The sequence below is a fragment of the Hibiscus syriacus genome, unplaced genomic scaffold (genome assembly GCF_006381635.1).
Source record: "Hibiscus syriacus cultivar Baekdansim isolate YM2019G1 unplaced genomic scaffold, ASM638163v2 tig00113725_pilon, whole genome shotgun sequence".
Lineage (NCBI taxonomy): Eukaryota > Viridiplantae > Streptophyta > Magnoliopsida > Malvales > Malvaceae > Hibiscus > Hibiscus syriacus.
The window spans coordinates 16,379,138-16,403,997 of record NW_024063471.1 but is presented as its reverse complement, the minus strand read 5'-3'; the positions used below and the strand labels follow the sequence as shown (position 1 = coordinate 16,403,997).

General features: G+C 33.3%; 1 pseudogene; it reads left to right on the top strand.

The window, feature by feature from the left end:
• The first annotated feature begins 7,484 nt into the window (after positions 1-7,484).
• Positions 7,485-18,104, top strand: LOC120187581 (annotated as a pseudogene).
• Positions 18,105-24,860: the final 6,756 nt, after the last annotated feature.

Genomic DNA, 24,860 nt, shown 5'->3' with positions numbered 1-24,860 from the left:
CCCAAAAGCCAACCGATGATTCTAACATGAAAATGATGAGTGAAAGTTGTTAAAAATAACTAAACTATATGAGAATCGAATGGAAACCATGAGAGGAAGCTTTTGAAGCTGAAACCCTCCAAAAAAAACTCACGAGAGCTCAAGAAAACCATTCATGTAGATGGTGAGCTTTTCATGAAGCTCAAGAACTCTAGGTTATGAATTTTATCTCTAGATTTTTGGATGGAAGAAAATAAGAAGAAAGATGAAGTCTTTGACTCTAACCCTTGCTTGAATGAAGAGATAAGAAAAATAAAGATAAGGAGAATGAGAATAAGGTTTTAGAGGGAAGATAAAAAGGTGGTTTTGCCATGCTCCCAAATGCCATGTGAAAATAGTTAGAAATCCTCCTAAATCATACATGTTTTTACCAAATAAGAAAATTACACTATAGGACCATATCCTTTCATCTCAAGCTTATAATTCCATTTTTATCTTCAATAAGGCTAATTTCTTACTCGATTGAACCCGAATTCAAAACGATGGGCCTTCACGCTATATTAATTCTATTAAAAAAATTCTCAAGTTAACACTTGAATGTTGAATAAAAAATTTGAGTTTTTTACAATTACATAGACTGAAGTTGATATTACTGATAGTGCTATATATATAATATAATATTACCTTATACACATCATATATATAGTCGTGTATATATATAGATAGTTTGCATATCATAAGATTTTGGGTATTAAGATAATCCCACGCCAATAAGATCGTATAGGTATATTATTTTCTTAATCGCCACTAAGGCTGTATGATAGTAGAGTCCATAAAACCATGCATAGTTGTACTTGCTATTACAATCATATAACATTAGTATCATTATAAAGTGTCCAAAAAGGTTATACAAATTATTCACTTGGTCTAAGGAGCTTGAAAAAAATATTTAATTATTCTTAGAGTATTCCTAATCTTGTTATTAGCCTTTGGGGCATTTAGAATACTGTTAGATTTTTAGGACTTCAAACTCAGAATTTTTCTCAAAGGCAAATTAGTATTTTCCAAATACTTAGGTACAAGTTTTATTAGTAAGCCTTAAGTGTATTTTAATCGCTTCAATAAGTTTTAGGACTTCTAAAACTAATTAATATGAAAATTTTGACTCATATGAGTATTTTGATAATTTTTATAATATAAGAGTATTTTCGTAATTAACACATATAAGGGTGCTTTAATAAATCAACACACATGAAGATATTTCAGCACATAGCATTTCAAATCAAGCCTAAAGATCATTTAATGAATGTTGAGTGATCCAAACTAGGTCTAACAAAGAATGACTCTCAATTTCAAAACCAGAGGGTTTGTTTCAAAATCCAAAGCTCGGTTTTAAAATTGGACCTCAATTTTGGGTTACTAGAATTTTGACTTCGATACTATAACTCCTAATCTTATAACTTAAGCCCTAGAACTAAAATTTTTGTTTAAGAATGCCTATAAGGAGCCCCAAAATTCAAAATAAACCCTTCAAACATTCCTTACACATCAAAGGGGTTTTTAGAGCCTTAGAACAAACTTTAAACTCATAAAAAAAATCTAATATCATTAAAATGTCTAAAAAATATGATATGCTCAAAAACACTAACATAACCATGTAAGTAACCAAAGACACGTATTACAACATACATGAAACACTTTGAATAAGTAGTGTATTACCTTCAAGTTTCAAGAATACAATTTTCTTCTTCACCATTTGATGAAAACTATAACATCCCAAACTTAACTTAAGATCTCCGATGAGTTGCGAGTGCCACATTCATCATCATAAAGTGACCCAGATTTTTTAAATAATGATAAACCATAATTTATAAATTTAAAACAATTTATACAAAAATCAAAGATCTTATATTTTTAAAATAAATATACATAATTATGATACTCGAATAACTTACAAACTTAACTCATTAAGGTTTCAGCCTTTACATGCCTACTTAAGTATTATTTACTATACTCAAGAGATTTCACTAAGAATCCTTTGATGATGTTGTTGTCCCATAATGAACCATGTAACATGTTATTTGTGTACGAAAATAATCCAAACATTGAACTTACAAAGCATAGTGCTACACATATATTCTTCTATATTTCATGCGGTTTATAAATATAAGCATAAAACTCAGATAAGTAAGCATGAAAGTATGGAATAAATAATACGTTTAATAAGAACTATCAAGTTTAATAGAATAATAATCATTGTCAAAGATTATATCTAAACTTCTCTTAACATAAAGTATCATTGTCAAAGAATATATCTAAACTTCTCTTAACATAAAGTATCATAAGAATGGAACCATATTCATAATGCTCAATATATTCAGTTCTCCAACTTGAAGTATATGTCAAACTTGTGTATATTATGCGCACGCATAGCATATAATAAATAATGGATAATAGATAATATATTAACATAATTACACATGTGCTCAGATGATTTGAAATATATCTAGATAGTTGATACGTGCAAAATGCTACAATAATAGTGTAATTATGCGCATCGTTTCAAGTAATAAAGTGTGCAAGTAGAATTGTCGATCCCACAAGGATATGATTCAACGTCAAAGAAATTAACTGTTGGAGATTATAAATAATGAATTTAGTAAAGATAACTAAAACTATGTAACTAATCTAAAATAATGTTGTAACAACGAATGGAATGAAGGGTTGATATGAAAAAAAATAGAAATATGGTAGTGGTTTAGCAGAACAACAAATCAAAGGATGTTATGACAGATACAAGAACTATTGAGAGATTTCTTAGGTTAATCCATAATCTATTTGTTGTCCTTAATAAAAAAGAAATGTCATTAAGAATGATCTAATTTGTCTTACTCCTTCCACTCAACAAGATTATCAACTACCTTAAGGAGTTATATCCTTATAGACCTAAGGTTAATTAGAATGAAGAATCACGCATTTTGTTGTCCAAGGCATAATACGAGGTCTATTCTTATAGCACACCATGTTATACCTCTCCTCGGTGCTCAAGTATTAGCCAACTACGATCTTGGTTTACTTGATCATCCCAGATTTAAACTAGATCCCTACTCATAACGTATCCCTATTAGTGAATTTAAGAATGAAGCAAAATTGGATAAAATAGAAATCATAAATGCAATTCGATTGAAATCAATAACAAGTAATTGTAATCCAAATTAACCCAAGACAAATAGAAGTTAGTTCTTGGCTTGGCCACATATTATCTTCAAAATACACATATACGTAATATTCAATTTAACGAAAGCAATTCAAATTGTAAAGGAAAAGAAACAGAGAAAATGTAGTAGTAGATGTAGTGATTTCGATCCAATTTTTCACAGCAAGATGAAGCTCAGTAGATCTCCTCCCAAAGTGGCCTTAGCAACTCTCATGTCTTCTGTTGTTAACTTCCTGAAGCTCAGGAACCCAAGGGCTAACTCTCGTTCTCTTGGGTTCACCTTTTTTGCTCACATCAGTGAAATAAAAATTATGGGAGAAAAGAAATTTTAGTAGATTAGAAGTAATTCAAAATTAACCAAGAAGAACCTTCACAACAATCCACTCATCAATAATTTAAAGTAAATCCGAGCTCACAAAGTCAGCACCACATCTAATCACACCATTTCTTGCTTTTCTCAATAAACTTTGTTATAATTGCTTACTTACATGGCCTCGACAAATCTTGCCCGACTATCGCTTTTTCTACTACATCACTACTTCATTCTTCTTGTTACAGCATTGTTTCTCTTAACTTAGTACTTCAACACTACTTATCTTTTCCTATTTATACAGCACAACAATCTCAACACGTACTGTTAGTAGAGTTCTCCTATAATTATAGTTACCTATCATTCATTAAGATGTCTCCTTATGAAGCTTTGTATGGATAAATGTGTAGGAATCCATTGTGCTGGACAAAGCTCAGTGAGAGAAATATGGTCAGTCTCATTTTAATTTGACAAACAGAGGAAAGGGTTTCATTGATCCAAGGCCTCCTTAAGAAGCTTTTGATAGAAAAAAGTCTTTCGCCAACTTAAAGCGTATGTATATTGAGTTTATTTTGGGTGATAAAATGTTCCTTAAAGTGTCTCCATAGAAGAAAGTGTTTCATTTTGGGCACAAGGGTAATTTGGCTATGTGTTTCATATGACCTTATAAGGTACTTGAGAAAGTTGGATTATTGGTTTATTAGACAGCCTTACCGCCATAGATGGAGCTCATCCATAATGTTTTCCATGTATCGATGCTTTTAAGGTATCATTCTGATCCTTCCCCTATCGTTATAGTAGAGTGAACTAAGGCGAATCACGATTTGTCCTATGAAGATGAGTCATTGGGAATCTTAGCACGAGAGGTAAAGGAATTGAGAAATAAGAGAATTTTCTTGTAAAGGTTCTTTGGAAGAATCATGGCTCTGAGGAAGAAACCTGAGAGCTCAAGGAAGCCATGCAACTTCAGTGTCTACATTTGTTATATTCAGGTAAATTTCAAGGATGAAATATTTTTTAGATGATAGAATTGTGATGCCCCAAAAATTCTGGTCAACATCATTAGTTTGACCCTTGTTGGCCTTACATTAGATTGTTAAGACATTAGAAGTCTTTGGGCTAAGTTTGGGCTTGATTAGGTTTGTATTGAGCCTAAATAGCCATAAAAGGGGTTTTTAATTTATACGAAATGAGGAAGGACCAAAGAGATAATTAACCCAACTTTTATTTCAAAGGTTGACTCTCTTTTAATTTTGATGATATTAATTACTGAAGAAGAGAGACAAAGCTACTTCACCTCTTCTTATTTTATTCATTTTTTTTTTGTCTTCTTTCTCTCTTTATCATTATTAATCTTATCAAGTAGAGAGCACCCAAAGGAGTCAACTTTAGTGTCTAGCAACCCTAGTCTAAATTTATGAAGGTAACGACAAAAATCTTTTCCCTATAAGCTTCTAATCAACGTCTCATTCTCAAGGTTTGACCATAGTGGACATAGTTGAAGGTTTAGAAGAGTTTTAAAAATCTTGGCTAAAACAACCCATTTTAGGTTGGATTTCAACTTAGGAAGCTTTCTTAACTTTTCTTGTAAGTTTCTAGGGGAGTTAGTAACTCATTTTTTATTCTATGATTAGTCAAAGAGGGGAAAAAAAGATTTAAGAGCAAGGGCAATGAGAAACTTGTGTTCAGATAAGTCTTGGGTTGTTTCTAGTAGTTTAAGAGTAATGTAACACACTTCTAACTCACATATACCACTTATAGATCATTTTATGTGTTTTCCTTGCTTGTTTGAGTGCATGAAGTGGATTAACACACTTCTAACGTATTTTCCTTGGAAATTGTTCTTGAGTAGATTTAATGTCATTAATGGATGAATAATGACCTATTATGATCCCTATAACTTTTATAAGATTTAAATAACATTTAAGGGCCTTAGGAGGGTTTTCGGGTGGGTAGAAGTGTTTTCTTCTTGAAAAACAAAGCAATATAGGTTGGGGGTAACGATACTAAAAGAATAATATTGATATTGTTCATATGATATGAAAAAATTATGAGTTGTTTTCGGATAGTGTCGATATCGAGGGCATAATATCGATGCATGACTCAATGTCAAATTCTAGTAGCTAATTTTGGTACAGATAATCAAGGTAGTATTAATATTTTAAGAGGGTAGTACCGATACTTTTGGTAAGAGTATCAATACTAAGATGAATTTCCAAACATTGAATATAAAAATTGTATTGATACTCGAGGTAGTATTGATATCGAAAAAGGGGTATCGATACTCTACATGGGAGTATCGATATCATCAGGCTTTTCCAAGCATCGAAAGCCTTTAATAAAAGCTCAAGTGAGAACATTAAATTAACTATGTGATAAGCATAAGAACAATATGAGGTAAAATTCCTTAAGCCTTATACCCTTATTTGTCACTTTGGAAACAATAAGGACACCTGAGCTACTTACGTACGATGATCATCTTGTTTTTATAATAAATTTCTAGATATATCCAATTTATTGCTAAGGTACTTAAATGTTAATCAGGCATTGCTTTGATTTTCTATGACCTAGAGGTATCTAGAATAATCATGGGGAGTAAACTAAACAAGAGTACGTTCTGATATTGTGTGACCTAGATCTAACCCTATGTTCTTGGCAATGAGGGCCTTTCTAAAGAAAGATTCTAATGTTGTGTGACCCAAGTCTTATCTAGAGTACATTGGGTAGACTATAGGGGTGTGAGTCATGGATGCTGTGTGATCTCGCACTACACCGTGATGCTTATTTACGCTTGTGTATGAATGTACTTATATTGTTCATAACTATACCTACTAGCATGCCCATTTGATGAATGCATGTAATATAGTAGAGTTATTTGTGTGGCACTGAGCTTGTGAGCTTAGCTTTCTAACTGTGTTTCTGTGCGTAGGGTCTTAGGTGGATTTCGAGGAGCTTATCACTGGTTTAAACCATATTAATCGAGCCAACATAGTACATCTTGAATATTTTTAGTGTGTATGTACTATTTATTGACCTTACATGTATTCAAGTCGTAACTCTATTTTGATACACTAAATATTATTATTATTATTATTATTATTATTATTATTATTATTTAAATTATGAATTCTAATGATAATGATGATAATGATGGTTGATTTTTTTTAAATGGTTAATCACTTTAGTGATTGCGTATAATGCTTTAATCCTTTGAACTTTGGATTGTATCATATTAAAGTGTTACATAGCCAAGTGCCACAATTTGGTAAAATACTATTACATTTTTTTGTATATTTTATTCTAGTTAGTGAAAAAAAAAAACTGAAAATGCAAATAGGGGGACTTGAACCTTGGACAAAAAGAAAGATAAGGAATACCTTAACCACAAAGTCAAATCATATATATTAATTTCAACAATTTCATACATCTTTATTTTTTAACGACATAAATAATTTTTAAATTTTATTTATTAACTTAATTTTTATATATCTTAATATTTTTAATTTGGGATTTGTTATGCCATTATAAATTGATAAATTTTTAATATTAATGATCAAAATGAAAAAGAATAATAGTTAAATGGTCATATGAATAGTTTATCCATTATAAAAACCTACGGTAAATCAAACATTCAGTTTTGAGGAAGTTTCATGCAAATCATCACTCGTATTTCTCTGCTTGTATCTGATATATTTTGTCAAGTAATAAAAACACCAAGTTTCAAGCAAAGCTATCCCCCTCCAATTTCATGAATATAAGTTTCAAACTTTCCCACTCCAAAATCATGAATTTAACCCAATATTGAAAACCCGAAAGACAAGAAATAAAGACTCAGAAGCAAAAAGGAAACAACAAAGCGTCGTCTTTATCTCTTGTATCTGCAAATTCATCAAGAAAAACTCAGAAAATCAAGACCCAGATTTGTATTAACATAAATAAAAACTTTTTCGGGTATTAAAAAATAGCAATTTAAGGAAAATGCCAAGCGTTTCTTTAATATTATATAGTTTATTCTTCAAAATGAGATTGAAGAGCCGTTTACAGAGCTTTATTCAAACCATCTCGATGATCCCTCAAATCAACAAGATGTCACAACCCAACCCGATGAACCCGTCTCCGCCTCCAACCCTTCTTTCACCGATGGTGTCGCCACCAAAGATATCCGAATCGACCCTTCAACCGCCCTTACCGTTCGGATCTTCCTCCCGTAATCGGCCCTTTCACCAATCGAACAGCGAGAACCGAAACCCGATGCTGAAGAGTCAAATACAAGATCCGAAGATAATGGTGATCGTGGTTATACACCTATCGTAACCGTCTTTCGGTTGGGCCCCGAATTGGGCTTCGACTTAAAATAATTGGGTTGGGAGTCGCCACCGACCACTTTAAAATAAATTTAGGTGGGTCATACACCATCTTACATGATCTGTGTTTTTACCAGAAATGTGTCGGGTTCGGGAGTCAGTTACGGTCATGGAAGGATTAGCACCCTTGAACCACCCTTTCGGTACCAATTAATTTGCCGGTTGTCTTAAATTAAGAAAATTGTAATTTAAAATTAAAAGGTAAAAATACGATCACCATTGCTTACCTTAGATAGTTTTAAAGGTGTGTCCTTAAGAAGGTCAAAAAATCATGTTAAATAAAAAGGTAAGGAATAAATAAATAAATAAAATTAAAATGAAGAAAAAACAAATTAAATAAAAGATAAGATAAAGAAAGTAAATATAAAGTAATAAATATAAAAATAAGAAAAAAATATATAATAAAATAATAATAAAATAATAAAAACGTAAAAATATATATATATATAATAAATAAAAAATAAAAAAATAGTAAATATATATAAATTAATAAACTGATAATAAAAAAATATATATATATATAATCTAAAAAAATAAAAATATATACTAAAGTAAAAAAGAAAATACATAAAATGTAAAAAATATTACATGAAAAAAAAAGAAAAGAAAAATAACAAAACAATTAAATAAAGGGAAATGTGCGTATAAATAAAGTTAAATAAATAAAATAATATTAATTAAAACGTAAATGTAAGAGACCGAATCAAAAGTAAAAAAGATGCTACCTTTTATTTCCTTTTCGAATCGTTTACAATAGCTTTGCCTTTGTATTTTCCGTGCTTTCCTCTGTATTTTGTATGTAAATCGTGTGTTACAAATGGGGAGGATTACATGTATTTATAGTGAAAAAAACTAACTATTTTTAGTATCCTATTAACAATAGAATCCTAATGCAACTAGACTCCTTGCTCAGTTGTTGCACGTTTGTTGGTGTGGTTGTTGCTTTAAAAGATATGGTGGTGGAAGAGTCCTCCTAGGAGAGAAACTCTTGCTAATTCTATCTTTTAAGAAAATGGGTGTCTACAGCTGCCCCTCTTTGTCCTTTTTCGTGGAACAAAAAATAGGATAAAGATAAAAAGACACAAATTTTCGTTCAATGGAGTTGAAGACTAACTGCTTGTCGAATTGAATTGCGGATGGCTCCTCCATCGCGAAGTCGAGTCTATCTTGAAATGATTTGAATCAGAATGTGGCTTCTTGTTGTAGTCCACTTTGATCTTCTTCTTGGTTTAAAGACCTTGGCTAAAAATTCGACTGGAAAGTAATCTCTTGACTCCACAATGTGGTTGATATACCCTCGAGCTGAATGAAACCGAACTCAAAAATTCTTCGCTGACAGATAGCTTTTCTTCACTTAAGCCATTCTGACGGAAAAAAGGCTTCTTGCTACTAAGGCACAGCTAACCCATACCTTCTTCTCAGTTTGAAAAACCTCGATTGCAGCCGGACAATAGTGTGATTGAGGTGTCATCGAGCTGAATTGAATTGAACTCGACAATTTTATTGACAGATAACCCTTCTTGCCTTGAGTTATGCTGTAAATGATGTGCCTTAGAGCTGAGCATAGTCGATCTCGAAGGTCTTTTGGTGACAGATAACCCTTCTAGCCTTGAGTTATGTTGTAAATGATATGCCCTCGAAGCTTAGTATAATCGAACTCGAGGGTTTGGTGTTTCAAGAGAAACTTTTTCAAAGGTTTTTTGTGTGTGTGTTTCAAGAGAAATAATTTCGAGGGTTTTTTTGTGTTTAAAGAGAAACTGTCTCAAGAGGGACAAAATTTATTTCAAAAGAAACTGTCTCAAGAGAGACAAAACTTAGTTCTAAAAAACTGTCTCAAGGGAGACGAAATTTGTTTCGAGGAAAATATATTCAAAGATTTTGTTTCAAGGGAAACTGTCTCAAAACTCGTTTTAAGGGGAACTGGTTTAAATATTTTGTGTTTCAAGGGAAACGTTTTCAAGGTTTATGTTTCAAGAGAAACTATCTCAAGGGAGACAAAATTTTGTTTCAATGGAAACTATCTCAAGAGAGACAAAATTAATTTCAAAGGAAATGTTTTCAATGTTTATGTTTCAAGAGAAACTGTCTCAAGGGAGACAAAATTTTGTTTCAAGGGAAACTACCCCAAGCGAGATAAAATTTATTTCAAGGGATATGTTTTCAATGTTTATGTTTCAAGGGAGACAAAATTTCGTTTCAAGGGAAACTATCTCAATCGAGATAAAATTTATTTCAAGGGAAATGATTTCAATGTTTATGTTTCAAGAGAAACTGTCTCAAGGGAGACAAAATTTAGTTCCAAAAGAAAATGTCTCAAGGGAGACTAAATTAGTTTTAATGAAAACAGATTCAAATATTTTGTTTCAAGGGAAACTTTGAAACTGTCTCAAGAGAGACAATGGTGAGCACGATTCCCTTCGTCGTGAAGTTGAAACCGTGGATGGCCCCTTCGTTGTGAAGTTGAGCCTTGGAATTGGATATCCTTCGTCGTGAAGTTGAAATCCAAGTAAGTTGTATTGTTCCGAGTCTAATAACCTCCGCCATGAAGTTAAAATTGGCTCTGGAACTAAGAAATTGTTTGTTGATAGCCAGCCACCCCTTCGCTATGAAGTTGAGCTTGTGCTGTCTCGAGTCCAATATCCTTCGCTGTGAAGTTGAAATTGGCTCCGAAATTGGGAAATTGTTTGTTGACAACCACTCATCCATTCATTGTGAAGTTGAACTTGTGTTGTCTCGAGTCCAATATCCTTCGTTGTGAAGTTGAAATTGGCTATGAAATTGGGAAATTGTTTGTTGACAACCAGCCATCTCTTCGTTGTGGAGTTGAACTTGTGTTGTCTCGAGTGGCATGATATCCTCCGTCGTGGAGTTGAAATCGCAGGTGGCCCTTTCGTCGTGAAGTTGAGTCTTGACTTGGATATCTTTCGTTATGAAGTTGAAATCCAAGTATTGTATGTTACTGGTGGACACGATTCCCTTCACCATGAAGTCGAAACCGTGGATAACCCCTTTATTGTGAAGTTTGGCTTCGAGCTAGATATCTTTCGTCGTGAAGTTGAAATCTACTCTCGAGCGAATTGTGTTGCTTTGAGTTCAATATCCTTCGTCGTGAAGTTGAAATTGACTCTGACTGAAACTGGAAAGTTGTTTTGTTGTCAGACAGTCGCCCCTTCACTGTGAGGTAGAGCAACCACCATGTGCTTTTGAATCGAGCATCCTTCATCTTGAAGTTGAAACTTGACTCTAAAAGATGCAAAAACTTATGTATACAAAAAATGATAAATGCGATGCTCTTAAGTATGTCTAAGATGCATGTAACATGAATTAGTTCTATTTTATCCCCTGGATGGAGTCTCATGCTTTGTGTACTTGTTCCTGCATATGGAGGAAATGCCTTCAAAAGGTCTGATAATTTGCATCAGGATGTTGAATTCCCAAAGATGCCCCAATATTCGATGTTGAATTTCAAAAAATGCCCCAACATTTGATGTGAAATCTAAAAAAATGCCCCAACATCTGATGTTGAATCTTCAAAGATGCTCTCATTGTTCCTGATTTCTTGCTTCAGCATTGATTCTAAGCATGAGTTTTGTGTTTGAGAGCCACATGTCATTTACCAAGATTCACTCTAGAGAGATTGTCTTGTTTTGAAAAAAAAATGTTTTTCTTTCTTTTGTATTTTCAAAGTTCTGAAAATATCAAAAAAGAGTTTCGAAAAATGTTTAACCAAAAGTTTTGAAAATATTGCCCCTTTCACGGTTTTACAATTGAGACAAATCATAAAACTAGAGTTCATTGGATATCAAAGAATTAATTACATTGTTAATCCTTCAATAAATTATAGTCGTTTGACACGTGCCAAGATCAAATCTATTTTTGGGAAATGGTTAAGTAAGGAAAGGATAAAAATGTCTCAGGTTATTGTGTTTGGTCAAAGGTTTGGCATTTTTGTTTATTTGATGCTCAAAGGTTTCATGGGGTATCTTGCATGCTCCTTTATTGGAAGTGTTCTCCGATTCCCAGCTTTCATGGTCAAGCTCGGATTGTGCAATGCCTTATCAAGGAATTCGTGCAATCGCCTCAGCTTCCCAATTTTTGTATTCGAGCCGTCTTTTTAGGTTTTCAACTCGAATCCTCCTTTGGTTTCAAGACGTCATTCGTAATTTACGTCTTGAACCCCCTTTTGTTATTTTCTCTATAATGCATTAATTACACTATTTTTTGCAAATAAAGATTAATCCTGATGGGCGGGATGAAATCTGAAGATAGTCTATTCTATTTAGAAATCCATGTATGATTAGAATGGACTTTTAAGGCACGTAACGTAAGTCATGGTTCATGGTTATGAAAGAAATGGAAAAAAGGCTCAAAAAAGTGTTTAAGGGTGATTGAACCAAGGATCAATTCATTCTGATGTCTTCGATCATATCTTGCTCAATTTGAATCTGCTCGTATGTGTCTCTCTCTTGATGCTCCATGATATTCGAGTGGAGTGATTTAGTAATTCAGAAATGATTGTGCTTGATCGATCTCATTTGATGCTCTATGATCTTCGAGTGAAGTGGTTCAGTGATTCAGAAATGATTGTGCTTGATCAATCTAATAGTTTGAATCTCGATGCGTCATTTGAATCGAGAGAATCTTTGCATATGCATCTTGTCTTCTTTTTTCTTCAATTTTTCTTTATTTTTTTCTCTTTTTATTTTCTCTTTGTTTTTTTCTCTTTTTTCTTTGATTAAATCTTTGCACTTGGCATTTGGTTCACCTTTCGGTATCTCATCTGAATCAATGTCTTTACTCATACGAGCAGATTTTCTCCACCTTGCCCCCCCAGTGTGGAGGGTGATCCTTGGTTAGGTTGAATCAGAAGAAAAAAATACTATAGGCTCAGAAGGGGACACAAGTGATATATATTTTCTCCTGTTGTGTAGGGATGAAGAAAAAAAGCCGTTCATCATTTCATACATGGAAGTCCTCACAGAAGAGGTATCCCCAGGGGGATAGATTTTCAGGATTATTTTTATTCACATGAAAACAGTGTAATTAATACATGGTAGAATTATTTCGAGTGAATTCTTCTTTCTGCTTCTTGCCCCCAACATGTCTCAATGTTCAGGCTCCTTGCGAGATGCCCCAAGTTGTGTCTTAGAAGAATGCTCATGTTCAAATGAACAACTCAATGCCTTGGGTTTTAATGGCATAAAAATGTCAATTTTGAGTATAAAAAGACAATGGTGTGACTTTATTTGACTCAAAGAAAGGTATGGGTGTATCAAAAGATAAAGGCAATGTTCAAAAGTTTCAAAGGGAGGTAATGTCAAAATTTGGTCTTTTTTGGTAATGACCATGAGTTATTTTGGGTAAAGAATCAAGGTATTTTATTTTGGGGTTTGAGAAAGGATAAGAAAGGTCTAATCTTGTCATATGTCAAAAATATATAATTCTTGAAGAATTAAAAGAATCCTTAATTCATTTAATATTCGAAGAACTAAAGATTAAAATTTTTTCAATTGCTCCACCTTAGAAAGTAGCATAAATTCAATTGTTTAAAAGATTAAGCAAACATGAAAGATCAAAGATGTGTTCAAACAAAACAATCCTTTAAGTGCAAATGATATATGCAATGTCCCCTTCTTCGGGTGTCCATGCCCCTGAATCCATCAGGTTTTCGATCTCGTGCTTCAGCGCCTTATAGTTCTTAGAGGAATGTATGGAGCATCCTATGTGGCAACTGCAAACAGCTTCAACATCGTAGCCCTTAGGATATATGGACTCTTTTCTCAGATCATCCTGGCAGTCTTAGTCGTACAACCAGCTGATCAGGCTCATTCGTTGTGATTTCAGTTTTTTTCTTTTGATGTTACAATCTTGCTTCCATGTGGTGTCATGTGGTTAAAACCACTTTATCGAATTCTCCATGAAGAAATTTCATGTTTATGAAGATGCTTAAAAAATGAAATGTAGATGCAAAATGCAAAAATGCATGAAATGTTCGAGGCATTGATCCAAAAATATGTCTGTTATTATAAATAATCTTTATTGGGACAAAAGTGTTTTATCTTTTAAGAGACAATAAACATATTTAAAACTGCATCCAGACTAAATCCTCTAGACCCTGAAACAAGTTGACTAGCCTTCTGCCTTTGTTTGTCACCGGTCGAATACTCTGCCGAACCGCTCCGGCTTCTCTGGCTAAATCGTGCAAGTGACGAGCTATTTTTTGTACTTGTTCCCAGAAGTATCGAATGACTGCATCTCTGGCTTTAATCCTTTTATGAACCTGTTCTATAATGGAAACATCATTGAAATCCTCCATCAAAGGGATTATCTGAAGTTCATTGAATTTGTCGACAATGGCTTCCAATTCAGCTATCGTTTTGTCATCTTGTTCTTGTTGTCTTTGAAGGGACTCTCGAGGTCAGTAACCTTTTTCTCGTCTTGCCCCTGCCACCTTTATCAACCCATTTTTGAAAAGTTGACTTTTGATCTATTTGATTATGGGCACCATGTCTTCTTGATCGAATGTGACACATAGTTGTCTTCCAGATTATCCTCATTTTCTTTCTGAGTCTTTTCTCACCATAGCCGGACCCCTGCGTTTTTCACCTCTTGTTTTACAACCCCTTTGTCCATTAATGCAGGTCATTCATGTTTTAACAAACACGTTTTTGGTGGATCAACACCTGTTTTAAATGATGCAAATGATGAAAACAAAATAAAAGAGAACAAAAGTAAAATAGAGTTAGTGAGGTAAATCAAAACAATAATAAAAACGAAAAATCCTACCCCACATGCTTTAATTCCTACCCGGACATGATCTCTATCCCGCATGTTAATTCCACACAAATCCTAACCACATATTTGTCTAGTTCGCATTCTTTGAACATAAAGTAAAGCATGAAACAAAACAGCCTAGGGTTTGGAATGAGATTTTGGGGTGGGCTCTAATTCTCCATAGCCTCCCGGTTTAGGTTCTAAAAAATGGTACCCGAGTTCTCCTTGCCGGCGCCCCCTTGGCCTTACCAGACCCTTAGTCCTAAACCCATCACAGGCTTGTGTGGACTAAGTTAAACTCGATAGGACACATTCCCTTATGCCTATACGGAGAATAAATTCACACGAAGGCATAAGGTATATGAATCCCGAAGGCTACTTCCTCGGCCCATACGGTGAATAAATTCACACGAATGCGTCGCTTTCACCCCCACTTAAAATGGGTTTGGAGCTCGAGTTTAGAACCTTAGATGAAAAAATCTTTAAGGGCTGAAATCATGAGAAAACGATTAGTACAACTATTTACCCGAAAATATAATTAAAAGTAAGTAAAAAAGGATCGAAATATTACCTTAAAATTTAAACTTACTATTTTCATTAAAAAGACAACTGGAAATTACCTTAGCCTGACTCACTTACCTGTCCCCAGCGGAGTCGTCAAGCTGTCGTAACCATCTTTCGGTTGGGCCCCAAATTGGGCTTCGACTTGAAATAATTGGGTTGGGAGTCTCCACCGACCACTTTAAAACGAATTTAAGTGGGTCAGACACCATCTTACCTGATCTGCGTTTTTACCAGAAATGTGTCGAGTTTGAGAGTCGGTTACGATCAAGGAAGGATTAGCACCCTTGAACCACCCTTTCGGTACCGATTAATTTGCCGGTTGTCTTAAATTAAGAAAATTGTAATTTAAAATTAAAAAGTAAAAATATGATCACCATTACTTACCTTAGATAGTTTTAAAGGTGTGGCCTTAAGAATGTCAAAAAACCATGTTAGATAAAAAGGTAAGAAATAAATTAATTAATTAATTAATTAAATTAAAATGAAGAAAAAACAAATTAAATAAAAGATAATATAAATAAAGTAAAGATAAAATAGTAAGTAAAATAAATATAAAAAAAATAAAGAAAAAGAAAAAAATATATATAAATAAAACAAATAAATAAAATAATAATAAAAAAGTAAAAATAATATATATACATATAAAATAAATAAAAAATAAAAAATAAAAAAATAGTAAATATATATATAAATTAATAAAACTGATAATAAAAAAATAATATATATATATAATCTAAAAAAATAAAAATATATACTAAAGTAAAAAAGAAAATGCATAAAACGTAAAAAAAATATTACATGAAAAAAAATATAACAAAACAATTAAATAAAATGAGTAACAAGGGAAATGTGCATATAAATAAAGTTAAATAAATAAAATAATAATAATTAAAACATAAATGTAAGAGACTGAATCAAAAGTAAAAAAGATGCTACCTTTTATTTCCTTTTCGAATCGTTTACAATAGCTTTGCCTTTGTATTTTCCGTGCTTTCCTCTGTATTTTGTATGTAAATCGTGTGTTACAAATGAGGAGGATTACATGTATTTATAGTGAAAAAAAACTAACTATTTTTAGAATCCTATTAACAATAGAATCATAATGCAACTAGACTCCTTGCTCGGTTGTTGCACCGGTTGTTGCACGTTTGTTGGTGTGGTTGTTGCTTTAAAAGATATGATGGTGGAAGAGTCTTCCTAGGAGAGAAACTCTTGCTAGTTCTATCTTTTAAGAAAATGGGTGTCTACAACACCATCAGCTCAAAACTGTCGTAAGCTACCGGTAATGTTACAGTTTCATGGCGGCTGTTGGGTGAGTGGGAGCAATGGCTCGGTTGCTAATGATTCCTTTTGTCGGAGGATAGCGAAATTATGTGATGCTATAATGGTGGCGGTTGGTTATAGGTTGGCACCAGAGAGCAAGTATCCGGCGGCGTTTGAGGATGGATTGACGGTGTTGAAATGGTTGGGGAAGCAATCGAATAACTCGAATGGGAGTGAGGTAGAACCTTGGTTGGCAGCTCATGCAGATCCCTCGAGATTGTTATTCCTTTTGTTTTTCCATGTAAAAACTTTTTATTTTTGTTGAAAATGTAGGATTTAGTGAAGCCTAATTTGATCATCACATGAATATGATGCTATGATTTGGGGTCAATTTTACTATACTTGAAGTATTTTTATTGGATATTTGATTTGCTTTGGTTTTAGTTCATTTTACCGGTGGATTGCTGGTCAGGGTTCGGATTAAAAAGTGCGATTTTGGTAGAGGAAGAGAACATAGACTTTCTGATTTGCTTTGATGCCTTTCATTCCTTCATACTGTTCATGCATTTGAGACTTGTCTGAAGTTTGAGCAGATATATACACTAAGCTTTCTTAAACATGTTTTTTTAAGTACTTGTTGAGAAACTTATGCCCCAAGTTATGTTATATCATGCAGCGCTTTTGCATGTGGTTAAGAGTTTGAGTTAGCCTGTAACTTCTTGTTGGCCATTGATTGTATTGTTCTTTCGTTGAGTCTTAAGTGTGATCGATAAATGTCTGTATCATAATCTCTGTTGTCAGTTGAGCACATAATTGTCTTATGGAATGGTCGGATACGAAGAATATTAACCCTGAAATCACACTTTAGAGTGAGGTAGAGTCGAGGCTGAGGGATTGAGGAAGGATATATGATATATCTCAAGGAGCCATGTCTTAATTCTTGCCTAATAATAGGATGAGATGAAATATTAGCAAATTATGTTTGATTGTTATCCTGCAAAATTGCTGGTTCCTTGTACTTTTTCTTTCTTGTATTTCTTAAGAAATTTAATTTATCGTTTGACGAAATCGTTAATCACGACATTGTTGAAACAGATGTGTTCTACTTGGAGTGAGTTGTGGAGCAAACATTGCTGATTACATTGCTCGCCAAGCTGTTCAGTCAGGCGAGAGTTTGAAGCCTGTCAAGGTTGTAGCACAGGTCCTAATGTACCCGTTCTTCCTCTCAAATGTTCCCACACAATCCCAAACATGGTTGGCCAAATCATACTTCTACGACAAGACGATCTGCTTACTTGCGTGGCAAGTCTTTCTTCCCAATGATGAGTTCAGCCTCGAGCATCCAGCTGCCAATCCGTTCGCTCCAGACAGGGGACCACCTCTGAAGCTCATGCCTCCAACACTGACGGTTGTAGCGGAACATGACTGGATGAACGACCAGGGTGTCTCTTACTCAGAGGCACTGCGCAAGGTAAATGTCGCTGCTCCTATTCTCGAGTATAAAAACACGGTTCATGAATTTGCAACTCTTGAAATGCTTCTAAACACCCCTGAGGCTGAGGCCTGTGCTGAGGACATTGCCATATGGGTGAAGAAGTATATTTCAGTTGGATGTCTCGAGTTCTCCTATTAAGCGCTTGGTTTCGACTATCGATTGTATAAAACAAGCGGCATAGTGTCCATCCGGCGGCACCATTTTCTGTTATTCAGTTGAAAATGAAAATCAATCGATTACACGGGAGTGAAATTTTATGATAGTAGATTAGTTACTGTGAGATGGGATAATATATTTTGAGTGCTGCATATGTACAAGTTCTTTTGTCTGATTATATGGGAAAATTTGCTGAAACCATCAAAATGAAAGAACTTTTGAATCTTGGTTTCACAAAAAAATTATCTAAAAACTCCAAATATGCAGCAAAATGCTTTGGATAAATTGATTATTCATTCAAGATAAGGACATCCACTTCAATCCTACCACATTGTTGCTTCAACAATGCCAGAAATATCTTTAGTAGGCAGACAATAAGTTAAAACTCCAATATGTTATCTTCTCATTGTTAGAATCTTGTGTCTATTACAATGCTTATCACTTTATCATTTGGCTAAAGTACATAAACTGTCCCTCGACTATATGGTACTATTTAGTTGAGCGCTCAACTATTAAAAGTTAGAAAATGATCCCTTAACTATAGGACATTGCTTTGTTTAATCCATCGACTATCAAAAGTTATAAAATGGTCACTCAATTATTCATACGTTCCAAATTCTTCATTTTTCTTTTTAAAAAATTGATAATCGTCTGAACTGGATGTTAACCTATTGATTGGGATGAAACAAAATCATATTTTTATGATGTCTACCGACATCGTTATTGCTTTCGAGAAATGGCTCGATGACATAATGTAAACAAAGACTCGATCCAAAAAAAAACACAACTCAAAAAATTCGGAGGTCAGATTTTTATCATATCCCAGTAAGTAGGTTAACTTCTATTTTAGACGATGTCAATTTTTTTAACAAAGAAGGAGGAGTTTGGAAAATATAAATAATCGGATGACTATTTTGCAACTTTTAATGGTTGGGGACTCAAAGAAGGAGCACCATATAGTTAAGGGACCATTTTATAAAATCTAATAGTTGAGGGATTCAACAAAGCAACGTCCTACAGTCAAGGGATCATATGCGTACTTTACCCTATTATTATTATTATCAATTCTTTTTCCCAATGTCGCTGTCATTGTTGACAAAGGCAATAGCTTATTAATTTCAATCTCCTTGTTGGTTTTGAGCAAGAAAATGTAGCTTGGAAGGTACCTCTTTTTAATCTGAATAAATACCAGTTACAAGGCGATACAAGTCCCCGGGCATTGTTGCTTCATTTTATCATATCAAAAGCTTTGCCTGTTTGCCTCATCTCCTGGTTTCAACAACCATGGAGAACTATGTTCCTTGGGTAACTCTCCATTTTTCTTGAAGTATTCATGTTCGACATTCGTATCTGATATTTTTTGACGTATGATTCTTCGAACACATGACAAAACCTGGAAAAAATTTGATGATACCCTTGTTAATTATATACTCGACATGGAGAAGCTAAAGCAAGCAAGGCATTGGCTGGTTAACATGCCCCAATATTGGAAGCATATTTGAGGGAGAGAGTTACAATGGAGTCATGTTTGATGCAAACACAGACTACATCCGTATAAGGTAATTATCTATTTTGATAATCTTCCAATCTTCTTCACAATTTTTTCTATTTTTCTCGTAATATAATCAACATGTATCGAAACGAACCTCAATAATTAAATAAAAAAAAAATTCGGTCTTTCTTATCGAACGCAGTTGAAACAAGGAGGCTGGAAGGCATGGGTACGAAAACAGAAGGCTCCAGGAGCTCAGGAAGATGAACTAGGCGTTGCCCTTATGCATTGCAGAAGTCTGGATATCAACTTGTACTAAATGGCACAATCAAGTTTAGGACACTACTTTTTCTATTCAAAGCTGATGGGAACGCCTTAATAAAAAATTATATCCTTTTTTGTTCCTTTCTGTGATATATTTTCTTATCAATATATTTTCATTAACTAATGTTTATCTCCCACTATTTTTTTAATAATAATGATAATAAATAATTGTATTAAATAAATAAATAAAATATAAAAGAAATACAACTTTAAAAAATATATTAAATTTAAATAGACAATACAAACTAGATGGTCATTCCATCTAAAATCAACTGAGAGTAAAAATTAGTAGTAATATATAACATGACTTTTACTAATAAATATGTAAAATGTATCGATGATATTTGCACCGTCAGTCATTCAGATAATAATACATCATAAATATAATTTTATGATACCATTATTTGTATATATTCACCGATTTAGATTGAAAAGTTTATCGCTTCAGACATATTCAGTTTCTTCAAATTTCAAGAAATAATATATCGATGGTTGATTTTCTTGCTAAGAATGGTTAGTCGAATTCTAGATTTAATGGTGAGATTATGTTCTTGTGATAAAAATAGGGTAAATTACATAAATAGTCTCCGAACTTTTAGGTCACTTTTATTTTAGTCACCTAACTTTTAAAACTTGCAATACAGTCACTGAACTTTTAATTTGTTTTTCAGAAAGCTCTTTGACGTTACCTCCCGTTAGTTTTATCTGACGTGGCACGTTACCTTCTTTTTTTACTTCTTCTGAAAGCAAAGTGACTAACATACTTGTATGAAGAATGTAGTAAACAGATCACCCATTGTGACATAAAACCACAAAATATACTATAGGACGAGTCAAACTGTAAAAATATCTGATTTCGGGTTGGCAAAGCTTCTGATGAACAACAAGACACGAATGTAGACTGGCATAAGAGGAACAAAAGGCTTGTCGATGTGTCGAAGTTGGGGAAACCAACAATGGTATACTTTGTTTTTAAAGCTTTTCTTGTGCTTGGAGGATTGGAACAGTTTTTCTAACTACTACGACCAAACTGCTATTTTGCATATTGCAAATTATCCGACCTCCGGATGAGTGAGCTGTTGCCGATAAATGTACCTGGAAATGGTCCAGCAAGGAGTATTCTCGGTATCTGATGCTTATGCTCGACTATCATGAAAATAATGGGAGCGTGGACGCCAAGGTCTGGAAGAGAAGATGGAGAATAAAGGGGCCTGAAAGATGCAGGCAATTCTTACGGACTGTGGAAAAGGAAAAGCTTCTAACCAATGAAGACAGATACAGACGCGGTATGACAGATGATTCAGCTAGTATTTTATCTGGATGTTGTAATGAAAAAGTGTTCACACGAATCATGGTTGTCGAATTACGAGCTCAATACGAAGGAAGATTAGTTGCTAATATTACAAATGCGTTTAATATAACCTTTAATGATATAATGAAGCAAATGTTAAACAAAAATTTTCTTAATGAAAACGAAAGTTCTTGGTAACTTAGCGTATAACATGATTATGTTAACTAGTTAGTTTAAAGAGGAGGAGGAGGTTAACAGAAGGTAACGTATCAAGTCATCGGGGACCTTTTTGAAAACAAACTAAAAGTTTGATAATTGTATTGCAAGTTTTAAAAGTTGGATGACCAAAATGTAAATACCCTAAAATTTTGGGGACTATTTATGTACTTTATCCAAAAATATAATAAATATATTTAAAAATAAATAATAATTTAACTTACAAAAATGTATTTAACATTAAAATTCACAACATAAATTTTTTATACAATATTAACTCATTATCAACATTCAACTAATGTCCTTAAAACTCATTGAAGGGTTTTAAGTGAGAAAAAAAAAGATAATAATTCTCCATAGAGAATCTAAATTCAAGCAATTATGTTTATAGGATGCATGTGCATTGTCAATAATTAAAAAATTCTAAACAAACGAAAAATTTTAAAGCGCACGTTGAACACCGAAACACGCTACTAATGTGACATGCAAATACACACCACTAATTAAATTGTCGTTATTAAATGAATATGAAAAAACATAATGGAATATCTAAAAGATAATCTTTTTTATTATTTAGTTTAAATTTAATATAAATATAATAAAGTTATAACTTTTTATTAAAGCTTATAATTATTTTAAAAACTTTTATTTATATAATATTAAAAAACTTAAGTTATATAACTATAGATATTCACCCCAATAACCATCATCAAACTCAATTACCATCTCATGGTACCATTAAGTACTCGTTATAATTACCTGTTAGTATGGCATTCGGGCCAATGGGGCTCTTGGCAAAGCAACGAGCGATAAGGGAAAAAATAATAAGCCTCTTAATGTTTCTACACTCCTGACGGGTTACCATCTGAAAGCTCTGATCACTATGTTATATCAATGAAGAGTCACGATTTACGAGAGTCCAAAGACCGAGGTAATCAAAACATAGTAGACGATAAACAACCACGAAGGTTTTACAGTCCACAAATCTCCTCCCGGGAATTCTTAATTCATGAACCACACTTAGGAGACTTGAGAGATTACTTTAACAAACCAGTTGACATGGTTTTTAAACACTCATTCTCGCCACACACGAATAAAACCATGGAGAAATTATCTGAAGCAATCATACAGAAAGTCAACGATGGTCGATGTCATGTTAAATTTCAACTTAAACATCATATTACAAGACTTGTATACAAAAGAGGATTTCAAGACTACAAGAAATCAGTTCCTACAAAGAAGAAACCTCGACTAAAACACATAAACACACATCACATTGATCATGGTAAATGTTTCACAAGTTTTCCTTTCAACACATCTAATTCTCTTTCTTTTGGATTTCCATATTCGAGGATGAATCCATTTGAGGAGTGGGGGAATGATACATGCATCGGAGTCCATAATACATGCTTCTTTTGACTAATATTTCTACTCGAACCTATTAGAAGAACAAAGTTTCGAAGATTCAAAGCATATCTATTCAGTAAGCATAATGTGAATGAATCATTAAACGATTCTAATGTTGCTCCCTTTAATGTTTCAAATTCGAGGTCAAATATTTTTAAAGAAAGGGAGGATGATACATGCATCACAAGGCTCACATCAAAGGAAGAAGTACTAATTATTCCAAATGATTCACTCGTCCAAGCCTTGAAAAAGAAGACCAGAACAGAAGAAGAATATCGACGACGTTTTGAATGACATCCTGATCTTATTTGGTCAACATGTCTTTTGGATATACAACCGTTTGTCTCTTATCTTTATAATAGTTCTTGAATCGCATCAATCTGATATCGGAAACTCAAGATACGTTCATTTTAGTGAAGATAACACATGCAGAAATTATTATACGAGACTAATACGTGATTTTTGTAAATATTACGAATTTTCAATATTTATATTGATTATTTGTAATATAATTTAATATAGGATGATGCATTATCTTTTAGGATTAGAGTTATTATTTTATTAGGAATTAAGGTTGAGTTAAAATATTATTTTTAGTCATTATTATTTTATTAGGAATTAGAGTTAAGACAAGTTTAGTTTGTTATTATTTAATTCATTAGTTATTTAGGAACTTTAGAACTCACCCCCTATATAAAGGAGGCTTCATTAAACTTTGTAAATCAGATTTCTTTGATTAATAATACAACGAGCGTTCATTTTTGCAAGTGTTGATAGCCTTGTGCCTTTGAAGCTTCTTCTCCTGGAGTTCTTTCAAGTTCTTCTGAAGGAGATTAATCTTCACACTCCAATTTTCCTTTTCATCATGACTAGGAGGGTTGGTTAGAGCCATATTATCGTTTTTGCCTTTTCATTGCGACTAGGAGGGATCGATAGGACACTTATCCATCTATTTTCCACAATTCCATCCTCACTGTCATCGTCTTTACCGTTCACCTTCATAAGTTGATTCCTTGGATATCATACTTTATTTTCAATATATTTATCTTTTGTTTATCTTGTTATAATCTTGTTTATTACATTGTTTCCAGTACTTAAAACAAACTCTAAAAGACCCTAGGTGTTGCCGCCACCTTCCCCTATTCATCCACGTTTGTTCTTCATCGAGTCTAGAGCTTTCTAGGTTTGATTCTTCAACAAGAGCAACGTTCATTAACCCGCCACCATTTCCCTATCAGTTGGTATCATATTTGGGCTGATTCTTGGAAAGATTCAAGCAATCTTGCTTGTTATTGCATACAAAATCATCAAGGTACCTCAACGGAGATAGTTCACAAAAGATTCATCATTTCAAGTCACAAAAATTGAAAAAAATGCAAACAAACGACTTTAGGCATGATTTTATCCATATCTCATATTCATCCTAATATTATTCTTCAGTCCAAATTGCACTCCAATCGGAGTTCATTAGAGCCTTCAAATACATCATTCAAGTTTCATCGGCAGATTCGGTCTAGAATCTTGTCGAATTTATTTAAAATTCTAAAAGAGGAATTTCGTGGTGAAAATTTCCAGATTGAAACTTCATATATTGAAGATAATTATAAAAACAAAAGTTTTGGAGATCAATAACACCTTCAAACAAAGCGATCATGAAAAATAGATTGTTTGAGGACTAACCGTTCAACAGAGTCTACTGGATACTACTAAAAGTATTTGGTTCTGACAATTTACAGGTCATTTCTATACTCATCAAACAACATTCAAGAATTTTTCCAAAAGTTTTAGACACCAGTAAGCCCCTCAAAAATGTTGCTCAAAGTTGACCCAGTGTTTTCTAGGTTTCTGGTTTGATTCTTTTTTTTCTTTTACTCTTAGTGCTTTAGGTTCTTTTTTTCCTTTTTATTGTTATTTTGCATTATCTAACACATTATATTTCTTGTGTTAGTAGGACTAAAGAGTTTGCATACTTCTTCCTTCTTTGCATTCTCGTTCTCTTGGAGTCTAA